Source organism: Camelus bactrianus, chromosome 5 (genome assembly GCF_048773025.1).
Source record: "Camelus bactrianus isolate YW-2024 breed Bactrian camel chromosome 5, ASM4877302v1, whole genome shotgun sequence".
Classification (NCBI taxonomy): domain Eukaryota; kingdom Metazoa; phylum Chordata; class Mammalia; order Artiodactyla; family Camelidae; genus Camelus; species Camelus bactrianus.
The window spans coordinates 95,540,774-95,559,503 of NC_133543.1; positions in this window are offsets into that span (position 1 = coordinate 95,540,774).

Genomic DNA, 18,730 nt, shown 5'->3' on the forward strand with positions numbered 1-18,730 from the left:
CAATTTCCCTGATCTCTTATTGCTAAGAGAGGTGTAGACATATGTACCCAAGGAAGGATAAGTATGTAAGTAAAATGCTACATAGAGAACATGCAATAATTAATAGTCATTATCATGATGAAGGAGGCCAAGTTAATTTCAATGGAAGGCATATCTTGAGGTGAGAGCTATTAATTTTAGCTCTTCCCTTTCTCTAAAATTTCAAACTCAGAGTTGCTGCCCCACCCCAACCTCTTCACCTCACTCTCTTTATGTAACCTTCTATCATCATTCCTTTTTCTCATTTACATCTTCTCTTAAGATCTAGCTCCTACAAAATGATCTTTCCTGTTTTTTTTTTCCAAAAACAGCCCCTCCGGGAAGGAGAACTGGTCCGTATCCTCTTTTTCTCGCCTTGGAAACTGATCAACTAGAAGAGTAAAAAACAAGTTTCTCCATGTCATGATCATAATATTCTTCAACTATGTGATGGGTTGAAGAGGCTTCAGAAAACTACTCTATGAATGCAGACCTGCAGCTCTGAGGCCCTGAGCCAAGGCAGCTGTGGTGGGAGAGAGGGAAATGGGCTAGAAGCTGCTGCTGTAAAGAAAGACTGATGCAGGTTCTTACATGATGCGAGAAGCCAAGTCCTCTGGTAGTTCAAAGTAAAGACTGTTTCGTCCAATTGTGGAAACTGCCCTGGAAACGTAGCCTTTGACTCAAGTCTTGAATAATAAATAGGTCATGAATATCTAACAACAGTGATGGGCCGGTCAAATAGGGGTTGAGGGGGTGAAAAGAGTTACTCCAGGAATGAGGGCTGATACAATGGAGAAAGGCCCTTAAATCAATATGTTCACATCACTGGGTAAAAGACAAGACCAGAAGGATTCTTAAGTTTCCTAAAAACTTCCTGGGATGATAGCATTGTCCATTGAGGGGTGTGAGCAGAGCTCTAGCAAATGAGGACACTTCCACCTTCTTAGGGTCTCCCCCAAGCCCGTAGGTAAGTATGGTGAATGTTGCCACTACCTTCATAATGGGGGGTGCAGGGCGGGCTGAAGTCCTGGCTCCAAGAAGGGCGGGGCAACCCCCAGAGAGAGAAATCAGTCCCTTTGCCTTCCACTCTTGGCTCTGCCCTGTCTTACATCTGACCTGTGTTTTGCACTCACTTTCCTAAGTGCTGTCTTTCCTCCTTCCTCATCTCCAAATCCTCCCGTTGAATCACACCCACTTTTCCTTTTTTGTCCTGGTCACAGCCCTGGAGCTGGTTCTGAGACGCTCACCTTGAATCTCCTGTTTGAGTTGGTGAGCACCGTTCTCACGGTCTTGGAGGAGGGGTTCAGGTGGTTCATGTGTGATCCTGCTAAGCTGCTCTGAGTCACTGCCAGGAGCTGGATTTGGTTCAGGTTCGTAGCACTGACTGTGATTTGATGCTGACTTGGTGCTGACAGATAGTTTCTACTCCAGCACCACATCTCTTCCTGGCATGCAGGAAACAGTAAATAGGTCACAAGAACGGCAGGACTAGAAAGATCAGCAGTCTTTAACCTGCAGGGGTTGAAGCCTAGGAGGAAGCCATGGCATCTTTCCAGACCTCCTGGCAGAATGGCCCACGTGCAGGGAAATTGTCAGGTGGTGTCATGCCTGCTGTGGGTGGACCGAAAACTCTTTTGGAATGACAGGATGGGAGTGGGGTGTGGCTTGCTTCTTTTTTTTTTTTTTTTTTTTGAGAAATTGCACACAAGAAATTTTCACAGGTGCCAGGGGGTAATCTTTCCACCACTAGGAACTTTCAAAGTTTTTTGCACCAATATCGAGTGACAATGTTTTCTTTCTTTTTAACTGAAAAATGTTATTGCTCCTTTTATGTAAAGTATCAGGTGTTAGATTTCTGTATCTTGCCTTATTATTTTTTAATTTTTTAAATTGAAGTGGATTCAGTTTACAATGCTGGGTCAATTTCTGGTGCACGCAACTTGTAGTAACCTAGAATGAAAAAGAATAGGAAAAGAAGTATATGTATGCATATGTATGAAACATGTTACGTATCCTGCCTTATTTTTAATATTGCCACACTTCAGTTAATTCTCTAAGGACAGAGAGTAGTTCTTAAATATCTTTGTTTCCCTGAGAATGCTCATTAGAGTGGGTCTTAAAGGGTTGTTGGCTACCTTAAAAAATAAACCTCCTTTGGTAACCTACAATCTGAAACACAGAATTTAGAGCCTTGTTTTCTCTTTCTCCATCTTTTTCTTCTCCTTCTCCCCCTCCTTTATCTTCTTCCTCCCTTCCTTCTCCCCACCATCCCCTCTTTACTCCTGGGTTTAAATCTCACTTCTCTTACCGTCTGTGACTCTGAGCAAGTTACTGCATATTTCTTTGTAGCCGTGTCCTCACTTGTTAAGTGGGAATAATACTAGTCATTCTTATATATGTGTTTCATATATATATATATATGTATATATAATGTATATATTAGTACTTAATCTATAATATTATTGTAATGATTAAACAAATGTACATACATGAAGTACCTGCGAAAATGCCTGCCACAAAGTGGTTAAATAAGTGCCTGCTATTAGCACTTTCTCATTGATTTATGTTTTATCTTTCTAAAGAAATTATAAGCTTCTCAACCACTGAGACTGTCTTTTTACCTCTTTGCCTTGACCACATTGCTTCGTGTGGTGGAAACAGTATCAACCAACCAATAATAGCTTCCCTTTGATGCATACATTGCATGGTGCAAAGTGCTGTCACGTGGAGCCTTACCGGTCCTCTGAATGATGCTTGCATACACATTTAGCCCCACTTTTTAGATGCAGAAACTGAGGCTAAAACTTAGTGGTTTGGTCAGAGCATTGTGGTTAGTGTGTGACCCCAGGTGCCACCAGATCTTAATCCTTCTGACTTCTGGCCCCAGGCTGTTTCCTCCAGCCACCCTGACCACATGGCAGATGTTCAACAAACACTCACGGGTTTTTATGTGCTTCCCTGAAATGGTTCTTCTTTCACATTCTATAGAGTAATTTGGTCACGTTTACCATTCAGTGCGGATTTCTTATTTATGTATTCGGCATGATTGGAATTCCTAAAAGATGAGGTTTTTCGGTCTTTCCAATGTATTTTATTGCTATAAATTGTAGGAAGCATCACATTCAATGTCCTTTTCTGCTCTGTTCCTCCTTTAACAAAGGTGCTAATTAGATTTAGCTTTCTGGGTGCTCCAAATAATTCCTGTAACTATTCCCTTTATTATGTTATTTATTGTCACATTCAACAAGGGTCAAAATTCCTTGGAGTTGGAGGGATGAAGAACATTATGCCTGAATTATTTTCTTAGTTGCTCTCATGCTAAAACAAAAGCTGTCTCATTTGTAATGGCTAAAATTATGTGTCCATGCTGCCAACTTATTCTTAACTCCCAAAATTCTGTGGAAGAATCAACTAATGTATTTTCTATTGGGGGCAGGGAAGGAAAGTAAATACATGTGTTTTTATCAATAAGTAAAAGGGCCAACATATCTTCTAGAGTTGGTTAAGCAGATCACACTATTGAATACCATTACTTGGTGTAGAGAGTGAGATGGGTAAAAGGAGAAGTAGAAAGACAGAGCAAAATAGATGTTATACTTTGTGTTAAAAATAAGAATGGGAAGGGTGAGAAAGGAAGAAAGGGAGAAAGAAAAGGAAAAGGAACAAGGGGAGAGAAAGTAAGCCAAACCTGAAAAAAAAAATGAAGTGATATTAAAATAAGATACATTGAGAGTAAGAGAAATGACTGAAGAGACTCATGTGAAAATGCTTCATGTGCCACTCAGGGTCGGCAGTGTTTTCAGCTCCTGTTTTTATAACTGTCTTTCTAAAACGATTGTGTGTCTCTACTAGTTAGTAACACACAGGTGTATAGTGCCGAATTCTCCAGTGGCTTCCATGGTGTAAAATCTCTTGCATGAAGAAATTTCTTGAAATTGTTTAGCTTTTCTTAACGTTTTACTGCCCCCACGGTCCTGCTCATCCTTCAGCTTGGGCAAAAATCATCAGCTGCTCTTAAGCCACCTCTGGGAGAAAGTTCTTTCCTAGAAAACTCAGTCTGAATGAGACAGATGTTTGAAGGAGTCTGACAGTTTTCCCTTGTGATTTTCTACAGAGAGAATGTGGTAGTCCTCAGGAAGTGTGGAAATATTCCGTAATGTGCTCAAATTAAATCAGTAGGAAAGGTACATCCCATTGGTTGACCATCATGAAGGTTTTTGGACTTGTTCTAGAGATGCTGTACCAATTGTTATTCCAGTACGGACCACATGTTGTATTGACCCATCATCTACCATCACGCACAAGCCCCCTTACATATGATGGGCTGGGGTTGAGGGCAGGGGCAAAGCCGTGAGCCTGTTCAGTAATGAGTGCAAAGCACTGATCTCACTGGTGTCATTTCCTGGCTGGCTGCTACAGAACCTCACCCACTAGTTATTGAAACATCTTTTGAACCAAGCCAGTGATTCATCTAATCTTCCTGAACTGACGTCTAAACCTCAAGCAGATTGGTAGCTCTTGGCTTGAGGGCATGGTGCAGACTTCCAGTTGCTTATCTGATTCTATCATTGGGTTCACTCCCAGTGGGCACCTGTGAGCTCTGGAGAGATGTGCCATAAGTGGCAATGTATATAGTGACAAGTGACAAGTGTTAGGATTTGCCTGACTCCTACTGTGAGAGGAAGGATGATTAGGATGGTGTGATGGAACAGAATCAAGAAAAATACCAAGATTCGAAATAGATGCTTGCTTAGGGTCAGACCATGGTGAAATACAAGGAAGTGTTTTTAAGCCTACTGGTTAAATGGCTTATTATGAGCGGGTTCAAATCGTAAGGCTATACAGAACTGGTAGAAATAGAATAGAAGGGTGGTTACCAGGGGTGGGGGTTGAGGAGATGTTGGTCAGTGGGTACAAACTTGCAGTTAGAAGACAATTTCTGGAGATCTAATGCACAGCATTGAGATTATAGTCAATAATACTGGATTGCATACTAAAAAAAGCTGCTAAGAGATAAATCTTAAATGTGCAAAAACACAAAAAACAATCAGAAGGCTATAACACTATAAGAGTTTATAGCCATTTCTTCTAAAAAACTAGTGGAAATGAGGCTGATAATTAATAAGATCTATAAAAGAATTCTCTTGTATCATTGATTAGTGTATTTCTTCCGAAAGAATTCAGAGAGTATTTGCACAGCACTCATTGTCCGATGGAGGTGCTAAGACCCAGAGAACATGATGGCTTTCCCAATCACACAGAAAGTTACTGGTATGGTTAATTAGTTATTCTTTAGCCCTAACCATCAATGCAATCTATTTCTGAAATTGTTTTATGGATACTTTTTCCTAACCTAATAAGGCAACTTTCTAATTAAATTTTGAAAAAGCTACCATCCCATATAAACTGTTTCCAGTTAGCTTTCACCTATTTCATCTTGTAAATTCCAACACAAAACGTATTATTGATGTTCCACTGGCACAGTATGTTGCTCCTAGGACTATCTGTGAAATTAGAGGAGCAGTAAAAATTTTGCAATGTTTACTGTAATTTTTTCATGGATATACTACACAATGGGGTTCTTTTTATATGTAGTTTTGGAAATAGTTTATTTCTTTCTGATTATAAAGGCAGTATTTGTTTATTGTAAAAAAAATGAATAAATATAGAAAAAAGTATAAAAATAAGGAGGGGGGAACCTCCAACTACTGAAGGTCATTTCTTTTTCTATTTTGGTGAATTTCCTCCCAACCTGTTTATTTTTACATGCATGAATATAAATACATACAATTTCCTCTAATGAACTGAGAGGCTATTTAAAATTTTGTGTCCTATGGCTCTTACTATGATAATGTCATTAGCATTTCCCCCTGCACAAAATGATTTGCAATGATTTAAATGGCAACATATTATTCAATCCTTTGCATATCCTACAATTATTTCAATCACTACTCTATTATGAACGATCTGGGTGTTTTTATTTTCTTACCTCTTCCACGTATTGCTGCAATGAATTTTTTTCTGTAAAATTTTTCGCAAACATTGCTGATTATATTCTTAATAGACACAGTTTATGTTAAATAAAAAATTAGGTTAAGTTTGTCTTAGAAAAACTCCAGAACATATAACAAGTAGACAGTTGAATGTTTCTCTATAGAAGCAGAGCAAACTTACATAATACTGGAATATTTAAACATTACATATTAGAACTTGGAGCCTGTCACATGCTGGCCTTTTAGCTGATGCTGTCCCTAAGGACCAGATGGAAACTCCTGGCTCAAGAGTGAAACCACCTGCTCTGAAGGAACTTGTGGCCTTGGTCTCCATCCATACCTTGACCCAGCAGTATTCCTTAGCAAACTATTCTCTGCCTAGTCGGGTTATTGTGGCCGACTCCTACTGCATGGCAGCTTTGAGAAGCATGCAGGGGAATTTTCAAATTTACAGCAGGGAGCTACCAAGATTTCATCATCAGAGCAATAACTCAGTTAAACATTTTTAAAACCTTTGATCTCTTAAATAAACATACTCAGCACCCAGAGGCTCCTCTGGAAAGTACGGGAGTAATAGGGACTGCCCTCCTCCCTCCCACTGGCTCTTTTCTTCCGGTTCTTCGATTTCCCTGGCAAAATATTTACTTTAAGAGTTCAGGGTGTGGCATGCACATTTCACAGGACATTTTATCTTTGTGCCAGTAAGGAATAGAAAGTCCCCAGCAGTTACTGAGATAGAGGCAAAGGGACATATCACAGTAGTTGGTAATGTTGCATTTGCCAAATTTTAGACTCTTTATTTAATAGAGTAGAAGATGTAGTTGTGGCCATAAAGCCCCAAATAAATTCCCGTATTTCTGAGTGTTGTGAAATATACCCACCCCATCAGAGATTTTTAGTAGGCAGCTTTGCAATCTCAAAACTATTAAATGTGTACACATTTCTTGACCCTAAAATTGGATTTCTTGGACTTATTTTAAGAAAGTAATTAAGATTCATCCATAGAATGTTCTTCGTAGTACTGTTTATAAAAACTGAAAAATCAGAAACAACCTAGGAAATTAAATCAAGGATAATCATGCAATAGGAAACTGTACAGCTATTTAAAATGATAGCATAGAGAGTACATTTTTTGATATGAATGGTTGATTTACCTGCATTCTTAAATGAAAGGATAGGTTTTTTGAAAACATGTGCATTATGATCCAGGTTATGTTAAATATATGAATAGAAATAAGTCTAGAAGATTACAGAAAAATTTTAATGCTATAATTCTCAAAATGGTGAATGTATCTTTGTGTTTCTCTTCTGACTTATATCTTTTTTTTCTTTCCATAGAGTATATATAATTGTAATATTTTTAAGTGCAGAAGTATCTTTAAAACTCTGTTCTTTCTGTATTATGCCTCATAGACTTTCTTCATCCTTTAAGAGAAAAAGCACTAGAAGATATATGTATTCAGCTGGACACATACACTTTAGGATAATTTTTTTTTGCAAGAAAAAGACTAAATATTCAACCATTTTGTTAAAACCAATAAAAGAACTCAGAGCAGATATGACTTTAGGGTCCATATACATGCTGCCTTCACGTCATCACTTACCTTGCCTCACAGCAGCCACTCCCAGTACATGTGAAACTTTTCTCAGCGTCCTGCACTCCGCCTCCAAATCCTTCTCAGCACAGCAATTCATAAAAGGCTAGCTTCTATTTGTCGCACCAGGAAGTCATCATACTAAAATCGACCATTAAACTGTTGAATAGTATTTGTTGCATTTTCCATTGAATATTATTATAAGGAAACTCTATTAAACCAGGAAGCACAGCATTTTATCAGTGAAAGCCCTTTGAGGAAAAATACCATCCTGGCTTAGGAATGTTTGACAAAGAAGTAAACCCTAATTTTAGCATGACAAAACTTAAGTTAAAATAAATGTGCCAATACAGAAAATAAAGGCAAATGTTTGGCGTGTAACAGGCCAATTAGTGTACATAGTTTAACGATGTACCCCCAGCAAATTTAGATGTTTCCTCGTTGTTATACACACACACACACATCCAGCTGAATATTTTGGTATATTGTATGGTATTTGTCTAGTTTCTTAGGAAATTTTAATCCCATGATGCTTCATGTAGCTTTTTAACTTCTCTTTCAACCTGGATTTCAAGACACAGGTCTTGGGTGAGCCATCCAAGCTTGGGGGCTCTATCAGTGACTGAGCAAAGAAAGGCATAGCCAGTTTGATGATACTATAATTGGAAAAGTTCGTATTTCCTGTGGCTTGAAGATTTAAGAAATCAGTCATGTTGAAGGGATGAAGTTGCCTCTGTGGCTCAGATCCTCTATTTGAAAGGAAAATTTAGTCATGGGCAGTGGCACGGCTTGGTGATGCAAACTATTTTGAAGTGCCAAGGGAGACTCATTGGCTTCAAAGTTTATAGTGGGAAATTCCTGTTAAAACCTTCAGAGTACTCATATACTTTGGGATTTAGAATTGTCTCCATTATAATGAAAGCTTCCTTGAAAGGCAGCTAAATCCCCAACTTCTCCGAGCAAAATTAGACTTTTGGAAAACCAAAAGAATTTTAAAGTGATGGGTCAGGAATAATCCACATTATTGTATACCATCTAGTAACAGCAAACTTTATGATCACAAGGACATTGACTCTGAAAATCAAAATGAAAAAAAAAATGGCTTTTTTTCACATGTATAGGAGAAGTTTTGTATATGTATCAGAAGCCCTCTTCCCCCAGAGGGTAGCATATCTTCTCCTCTGTGAGTTTTTGTGGTTTCTATGTCTTATAGATAGGTCATATTTTATTTTTGACATGGGAAAAGAATTAAGCAATGACTACTCATAGTTTGGAAAAACTGGGATTTCAAAAAATAGTTTTGAATGACATAAAACATTTCCCCTTGAATGTTCATCATTGCTTTAAAATTTTTTTCTTATATACGTAACAAATTATGTGGTACCAATGGGAGATTCTGTTATACATATTAACGAGAACAATACAGTGAAACACAGTGAATCCTTCCACCCATGCTGAAAGTCAGGTTCTTGGTTTTTTGTTTGTCTGAGATTTAGCTGAATTAAGTATCATCTAATGTCAAAAAATGACTAAATGGTCTCCAAGGTGATTTTATATGGATTCCAACCAGTTATTGATGGTCCTCAAGACTGAGTCTGGTTTCAGCTATGCCTAAGCTACACTAGACAGAATCAAGGTTAGACTGTCCTATGTGGGGGGAAGAAACTTCTCTCTCTGCATGTCCATTAGATATTACAGATGGGATGGAACTCTTGATTCCATTCTTCCCCCAATAATCTACTCCTCGCTCACTGCTGCCCATCTGATTAAACGGAACTACCGTCCCTTTAGTTATCAGGACAAAGCAACCCTACCTTTTCTTTCTCTTCCACATTCACGATCCAATTTACATAAAATAACTGTTCTTTGTACCTTTAGACTCTATCCCCAGTTCAGCTACTTCTGACCTTCTCCACCACATCCACCCTAGTATTAACAAGCTTCATCACTGCTCTCCTTGCTTCTATTTTGTTCTCCTCCCAGAGTCAGGGATGCCTTTAAAATCCTAAATCAGGGCACATTTTCCCCTCCTACGTTAATCTACCCAGTGGTATCCCACCCTGTGCTATTTAGAGCAACAAGCAGCTCCTCACCTAGTCTGCCTCCTGGCCACCTCCCTGGCCTCATCTCATACCACTGTGCCCCTCACTCCATCTGCTCCAGCACGCTGGCCCCGCTGGCCCTCGAGCACCCCAAGCACTTTCCTGTCTCAGGGATGTTGCACTTGCTGTTCCTTCCACTTTGGATGCTCTTCCCTAAATATCTGCAGAGCTCACTCCTTTACTTTATTCAGCTCTCTGCTCAATGTCTCCTCCAGAGATGTTTTCCTGCTTATCTTACGTAAAATGGCACCATGGACAGCCTTTCCCTGTTATCGCACTTTATCTTTCTTCATAACCCTTACCTTATCTAATATTAGATTTCTTATATGTTAAGTTATTTGTTTCTTGTCTGTCTCATCTATTAAAATCCAAGATGCATGAGGGTAGAGACTTTGTTTTGTTTACCACTCTATCCCAGGTGCCATGAACAGCCTCTGGCACAAATTAGGTGCACAAAAATCTTTGTTGAATGAATGAACGAATGAATTTCTCTTCATCGTCTTCAGTGAATAGTAGAGTCCATTTAAATGAGGCATCCCCTCTGGACCTTTCCTTTGGGTGATAATAATTCCCATCCTTTGTCCCTCCTCCCCCTTACTTTGCCCTTTGTGTGTATGTGTGTATGTGTATGTGTTATGTGTGTGTGTGCATGCAGGCATGTGCATGTTTTAAAATTCATACTAAGCACAGGTGATCTTCCACAGCAGGAAAGAAGTGGCCCTGGAAGTTTCATAAATCAGGATTCCACTTAGAATTCTGTGGGAAAGATTCATTCCATCCCATAGCATCACAGTGGAGAAAAATTTTTTTCTAGATGTCTGCTAAGAACGTTTCCGTTTTCCCAGTGTCTAAACAAACACCAATGGTCCATGTACTGGGCCCTCCATAGACTTTGGGATGTTACCTGTTTGACCTGTGTTAAGTTTTTGTAGTATATGCTGTCAAGTTAAGGGAAAGAGTTGGTCAAAGCCGTTGAGAATGAGATACTGAAGGATGTCAGTTGGGTGAGGAAATCTGGTCTTAATGCAATTTGGGGACCATTGAGGGGAGGCAAATCTTCATTTGTTAAGCATATTGGCTGCAAAGGAGGACCCCTGTGGACTCTTTGGAGATACTCTGCTAAATGGAAAGCCTCAACCTGCCAACTTCCAAAGTACCACGGATTATGTAGTCCGAGATTTATCATGATGAGGACTTTGACAGTAAGAGAAAACTTGAATTTTCAGCAGCCCTTAGGCAAGTATGAGCAGTCAGGCCAAAAACAAACACATTAACAAAATCATTCAAGACCCAGACAAGAGCAAAGTGGTGGACTTTGGGTGGGAAACCAGCTAATTTGGAGTGTGTCTGCAGGAGAGAGAAAGAAGATCAGCATCAGAAGAGAGGTGATTTCAGATCCAGCTGTCTTGCCCCACGTCTGGATGAGCGCACTCCGGGCTTGGATGCTGGCACATCCCACGCAGTTCTCCTGGGGAAGATGTCAGGGCAGGGAAGGAGCATCACCTCTGTTCGTCAGCATCATCACACCACCTGCAGACTGTTTGGTAGCCTGCCCTTCCTGGCCTGGGGAAAGGTGAGATTTTATGGCCCTGGACAGAAAACTTTGGTTGCATCTGTTGGTTTCTAGTGTGAGTCCTGTAGCAGCCCTGCTGATTTCCTCCTGTGTGTCATTAATGGACACTCCTCTGCTGTGACTACACAGAAACTGAGCAGGTAGGAGACCAGAGGGGACTGAAGAGCCTCCTGGTGAGAACAGACAGTGCAGAGAGGAGTTGGCTGAATTTTATGTTAATCCCTCTACAGAGACGCTAAATCTGAACTGGAGGGTCTCTCCATAGGTCAGAAAAGGAGTACATGGTTTTCACATATAAAACATATACCACTTTCTTTGGTCATGACTTAGATGGGTGTCCAAACACTCACCCAAACATCCATGTGGAGACCTTCAAGGCTCCATCTCTGAGATAGTAGAGCCTGTTATCCTCAGACTGGTTTGGGGCTCTTCATTTTGGTTGAAACAACCACCCTTGCAAGAATTCAGAATAGAGCTGGCTGCTGGTTTTATTTGACCAGCCACCCATCATAATAAAAACTCAACAAACTAGAAATAGTAGAGAACTTCCTCAACCTGATAAAGGTCACTTATGAAAATCTCACAGCTCATATCATACTTAATGTTGAAAGACTGCATGTGTTCCCCCTGAGATCAAGAACAAGAAGAGATGTCTGCTTTTACAACTTCTATTTATCATTCTGCTGGAGGTTCTAGCCAGGATAATTAGTCAAGAAAAGGAGGAAGACACCTAGATTGGAAAAGAAGTGGTAACTATCTTAATTTGCAAGTAGGATAATCTTGTATATAGAAAATCCTAAAGAATCTGCTAAAAAACCATTAAACTAAGTTCAACCAGGTTGCAAGATTCAAGACCAATATACAAAAAAACAACTGTATTTCTATACAATATCAATAAAAAACTTGAATACAGAATTAAGAAAACAATTACTTTTATAATAGCATAAAATGAATAAAATATCTAGGTATAAATTTAACAAAAGAAGTAAAAAAGTAACTTAAAGCTATAAAACATTATTAAAGAAATAAAGAAGGCTTCTAAGTAAATGGAAAGATGTACATGTCATGGACTGGGAGACATTATTATTAAGATGGCACCACTCCCCATACTGATCTACAGATTCAATGCAAGTCCTATCAAAATTCCGCTGACTTCTTTTTGGAAATGAAAAAGTCAATACTCAGATTCATCTGGAATTACGGATTTCAAATAACCAAAACAATCTTGGAGAGGAAGAACAAACAAAAGAGAACTTACACTTCCTGATTCCCAAACTTACTTTAAAACTGCGCTAATCAAGATATGTGACACTGGCAGAAGTGTAGACATATAGATCAATGAAACAGAATTGAGACATAACCCTTCAGATCTATGGTCAACTGATTGTTGATTATGGCACCAAGACTTTTCAATGGAGGAGAGAATAGTCTTTTCAGCAAAAGGTGCTGGGACAACTGGATATTTACATGCAGAAGAATAATGTTAATCATGTTAATGCTGTTACTTCACACCATACACAAAAATTAACTCAAAATGGATCATAGACCTAAATATAGGAGCTAAAACTATGAAACTCTTTGAAGAAAACATAGAAGTAAATCTTCATGACCTTGGGTTGGGCAATGATTTTTCAGATACAAGACCAAAAGCTCAAGAAACAAAATGAAAAACAAATTGGGCTATATCAAAACTATAAACTTTCCTGCTTCAAGTGAGACTATAAAAAGTGTGGAAAAACAAGCCATGGAAAGGTAGGAAATATTTGCAAGTCATATATTTGATAAGGGACTTATGTTTGTACCCAGAATATATGAAGAGCTCCTGCAACTCAATAATATAAAAATAAATAATCCAATTTAAAAATGGACAAAATATTGGAAAAGACTTTTTCCCAAAGATACATAAATGGTCAACAAGCACATGAAAAGGTGCTTAACATCATTAGTCATTAGGTAAATATAAATCAAAACCACAGTGACATACCACTTCACACCCACAAAGATGTGACATAATTAGAAAGATAAGTGTTGGCAATGATGTGGAGAAATTAAAATCCTTATATGTTACTGATGGAAATGAAAAATGTGCAGTCACTTTGAGAAACACATTGACAGACCCTCAAATGGTTAAGCATAGATTCACCGTATGACCCAGCAATTCCACTCTTAGGTATATACTCGAGAGAAGTAATATATCTCCACACAAAGACTTGTATGAACATCTATGGCAGCATTATTCACAATAGCCAAAGAGTGGAAATGATCCAAATGTCATCAACTGATGAATAGATACATAAAACTTGGTGAAATTATACATTGGAATATTATTTGGCAATAAAAGTAAAAGAAGTCCTGATAGATGCTACAACATGGTTGAATCTTGAAAACATTATACTAAGTGGAAAAAAAAGCCACCTATTATTTGATTCTATTTATATCAAATCTTCAAAACCAGCACACCTACAGATATACAGGAAATAGAATAGTGATGGTCTAGAGCTAGGCTGAGGGGTTAAGGGAAAGGAGGGGAAGGGACAGTGACTGCTACTGGGTATGAAGTTTCTTCCTTACGTTTTTAATCTAAAAATAGAAAGTGATGAGTTTTTATAACCTTGTGAATACACTAAAACACCCTGAATTGTGCACTTTAAAAGAGTGAATTTTATGCTATGTGAATTGTATCTCAATAAAGCCTATAATGACAACAAAAATTCTCCACCTATGTGTATCTAATACTGACCCCAGTTCACACACCCCTTTCTTTCTTTACTTCTACTGTTAACTGCTGTCAATCTGTGTTCATTTCTCCCTCTTCTCTGTTCCACATAAGCTCTCCTTTTCTCTTCCCTCTCTCATCTCTTAATCCCATCTCTCTTTTTATAACTATAAAAGAGAACTGATTTTTTGATAATTTTACATTGATTGAAATTGTATTTCCCTATCCTTAGTTTGATAGATGTGTCATTTCATATTTTTTATTTAAATTTTTTTAAATGTGACCTTCAATTGATTTTTTGTTCAGCCAATGAATATGCTAATAAGGTTAACATAAGAAAATTATTTCCAACCCAACTTATTAGAAGGCTATTATCAAATTTCTTCTGTATAGCCCAGGGAACTGTATTCATTATCTTGTAGTAACCTATAATGAAAAAGAATCTGAAAACGAATATATGTATGTGTATGTATGACTGAAACCTTATGATATATACCAGAAATTGACACATTGTAAACTGACTATACTTTAATAAAAATTTTTTTTAAATTTAAACATTTTTAAAAAGGTTATTACCACACTGGAATTTAGTTTCTAGCCATTCTTTTCCACTATCTCAGGGTATTCCTAATGAGACCTGCATGTAGTAGAGTCCCAGTGTCTTGCTCTTTTTTTTTTTTCCAGAAAAAAATTTGACAAGTGTCTTCTGTGGAAGGGACTTAGTGGTATATACAGATGGCTAGAACATTATGACTACATTAAAGGAAATTTACAATAAGAAAACTAAAATACACAAATAACTTTAAAACAAAGCAATATGGTAAGTGCCATATTCATATTATATGAAATATTTTCATAGAAATTAACAAAATGTGACTATTTAAAAGTTAACTCCCCTTCCATTTCTGTGATGGATGAGAATAAGACAAGCCATGCTGACTTAACCAGAGTGACCATCAAAAACTTCTCTTTCTGAGAAGGATTCCATGAAGTCTTTTGGAAGATGGTAGAAGTTCCTTTTAAAACAGCGTTTACTGTATGACTGAAGAATCGTGCTGTGCACCAGAAATTGACACAACATTGTAAACTGACTATACTTCAATAAAAAAAATTATAGAAGAAAGGTACAGTGATCGCTTCGGCAGCACATATACTAAAATTGGAAGAAAGAAACAGTGTGATTTAATAAATTGATATATCAATAAAAATTTAAATATATGGAAAATAAATGCCAAAATGTAAGGGAAAAACAACATTTACTGAGCACCTACTAGATGCCAGATATTTTAATAGAGAATGTGATATTTGATTGTTGTGAGAGGTGGATGGGATTCAGGGTACAGAGAACCAGACAGCCTGAGCTTTCCAGCTTCTGCACCTCTGGGTCCTGATTGCAGCTGAGCTTTGAGGAACAAAACATGGTTCTTACTATGGTTTTTGAATAGTACCAAATCATAGAATTTCTAAGCTAGAGAAGCATGGAGACCGTCTAGTTCAATACCTTAATTTTAAAGATGAAGACACCAAAGCCAGCGAGGCATTCAACTTCATCAGGGTTGAACCATGAGGACCAGATGAAGAAGTCAGATTCTCCTCTCTAGGTCAGAGATCATTTCTCATTTCCTCCTCAAGTGCTTATTATCTGATTATCAAATGGGTGGTATTATATACCATCAGCCTACGCTTTTGTTTTCTTTAGATAGTAACATGAGCTACAGTTTCCATACAGGCTTAATCATACACACCAAGTACCAAGGTATTACAGAGATCACTAAAAATAAAAATAATAAGTTCCAGCTTCAGTGGAGGATAGCAAAATGCGAATTCCCACAATGAATGCTTAAAACAAACCAGGCATCTTGTTTCTTGGACTCTGAGTTTGAATTCCCCTGAAAACAGAGCCTCAGGTGTCGGTAACGTATCTGAGAGCTAATCCCAGGAAACAAAGTAGTGGGGGGTGGGGGGTAGGGGAAGGAAAAACTTTCGAGGTCATTCTGTGGGCACTGGGGAATTGATTCCACTAGAACCTCCAGAGAACAAAGAGATGTCTTACAGAATCATTCCCCCTGAAGGATGGGGAACAGACTAATTGTCAGCAGGTTCACACCCTTCATTATCTGCGAAGTGTCCTCAGGGGCATTCAACCCCCTACAGTTTTAAGCTGTGCCTGGGGGTGAGGAGATTTGTCCAGGATTCTCTCTCAGCCTTGAGAAGGTCTTGTAGCAGAAAGACAAGTAGACCAAACTCTGGGTAAGCTGTTGTCAGCCTGATGTGATCTGGGTTCACTCCACTATCTGGGGCTGGGGCTGAAATCAAGGTGACCCAAAAGAATGTGACATGGGTTTCAGAGATACCTGCTGCACTGGCTTAAGAAAGCTCTTTGAGAAACGGCAATTTGGGGCAAACAATTATGAAGAAAATAACTATTATGTATGCTAAGGCCAGGTGATTCCTCCAAAACCTCAGCAGGGCAGCTCAGTTTTGTAAAAAGTACTTTCCAGAACACACTAAATATCCACAACTCTTGTTTCCTGGTGTCCTGTTGATCCTGAGACAAAAGCTCTAGCCCATATATTCACTATGTTGCAAGGATGTGTAATAATACTGAGAAATACTTATATATTGGATCTAGGAAATCCAAGGTCTAATGCTTCTGAGGTTCAAAAAGAGGCCCACAGATATCATCGTGACCACTAAAGAGATATTTGGGGGAGGAGTAACCAAAGGATATCACTCTGACCTGCAGAGTCAACCAGAGCCAATGTGCCAGGGGTCAGTGCAGGCATCACGAGAGGAAGTACCATGATGAAGAAGGCTTCCATCTTCGGCCACAGTCTCAGTATTAAACATGAGATATCTATCAATATGACACTTCATATAATTCTTACAGGGAGTAGGTCCGATACCAGTTCTCAGAAAAAAAAAAAAGATGCTACTCGATAACCACTAATAGGCTCATGCATAAATTCCTTCCTTTCAAGAACCGAAAGAGATATCAGAGATTGTTAAAGCATGGGTGTGGGATTTTCTCAAATGCTTCTCAGATGGTTTTTGTTTTTCACTCTGTTACTATTGTGTATTACATTTCCTGGGTTTAGTGCATGATCCTTTTTGTATGTTGCTGGATACAGTTTACTAGCATTTCACTTAGAATGTCTGTGTCTCTATTCATAAGGGATATTGGTCTGTAGTGTTCTCCTGGTGTCTCTATCTTATTTTGATATCAGTGTAATACTGTCCTCATAGAATGAGTTATAAATTGTTCCCTCCTCTTTTCTTAAAAAAAAAAAGCTTGTCAGGGATTGGTTTTTAATTTTTCTTTGAATGTTGGGTAGAATTAACCAACTTTTGGTTCTGTTGATTTCCTCCATTGTTTTGCTATAAGTTTCTCTCTGAGCAGGGTTTTTACTGCATCATTTAAGTTTTGATATGTTGTGTTTTCATTTTCATTCGTCTCAAAGTATTTTTTTCTTTCTTTATTGACTCCTTTGACATATTGGTTATTTAGGCCTGTACTGTTTAACATCCATATATTCATGAATTCCCCAAATTTCCTTTTGTCATTGAATTATAATTCCATTGTGCTTTGAAAATGTATTTTGTATGATTTAAATTTATTGAGACTTGTTCTATGGCAGAACATACGATTTATTTGGAAGAATGTTCCATGTGTACTTCAGAAGCATGCCTCTTCTATTGCTGTTGGTTAGAGAGTTCTATTGATGTCTGTTAGGTTTAGTTGGTTTATAGTGTTGTTCAAGGCTTCTGTTTTCTTGGACATCTTCTGTCTGGGTTTTCTATTCATTATTGAAAATATGGTACCAAAGTATCCAACTTTTATTGTTCAATTCTTTATTATTCCCTTCAATCTGTCAGTGTTTGCTTTATGTATTTTGAGATGCTGTTGTTAGGTATATATGTGGTCATATATCTTTCTGATGGATTGATCCTTTAGCATTATGGAACTCCCTCTTTATCCCCAGTAACTTTTGTTTTGTTTTAAAATCAATTTTGTTAGATCAGGCATAGCAACTCTAGTTCTCTTTTGTTTACTCTTAGCATCATAAATCTTTTTGGATCCTTTACTTACAGCCTATTTATGTTTAATGGACAGTTCTTTTTTATGATTTCAGTATCTTTAAACTATTTTTTAAATGGTCGTATAATACAATTCACTTTTTTATTTTGATGTACGTACGGCTCTGTGAATTTTAACACATGTGCAGTTATGTGTAACCATGCCTATAATAGGATAGAAAATAACTTCATCACCCCCCCAAACTCCCTTGTGTCATTTCAAACCCAGTCCTTAGCTTACAATGATATTCTTCCTGGTAGAGAGTTCTTATTACATTGTCAGAGTTTAGGGATTCATACTACATTATTACCACTACCATTATAATTTGACCTTTGTTTTGTTGATTAACCAGTGCTGATAGAGTTGTTTCCTCTTCTTTTTTTCTTTGGAGGCTTTGTATTGAGTTATGTAACCATATCAGCATGATGAGTTAAGGGCAAGTGGGGATCATTTTCCGGGCTGCAGTGTTGATTAGAGCCATGCTAATGTAGAAGGTTTAGAAAAAGTTGACTTGAAACCAAGATGAAGCTGAAGCTTGAGTCTTGTTTAAGAGCTAATATTTTCCACTAAAACTGGGGACACTACTAAGCATTGTTATATTACCTGCTACAAAGGGTAGCCTAGAAATTCAAGTCTTTTGGTGAAAGCTGAGTAC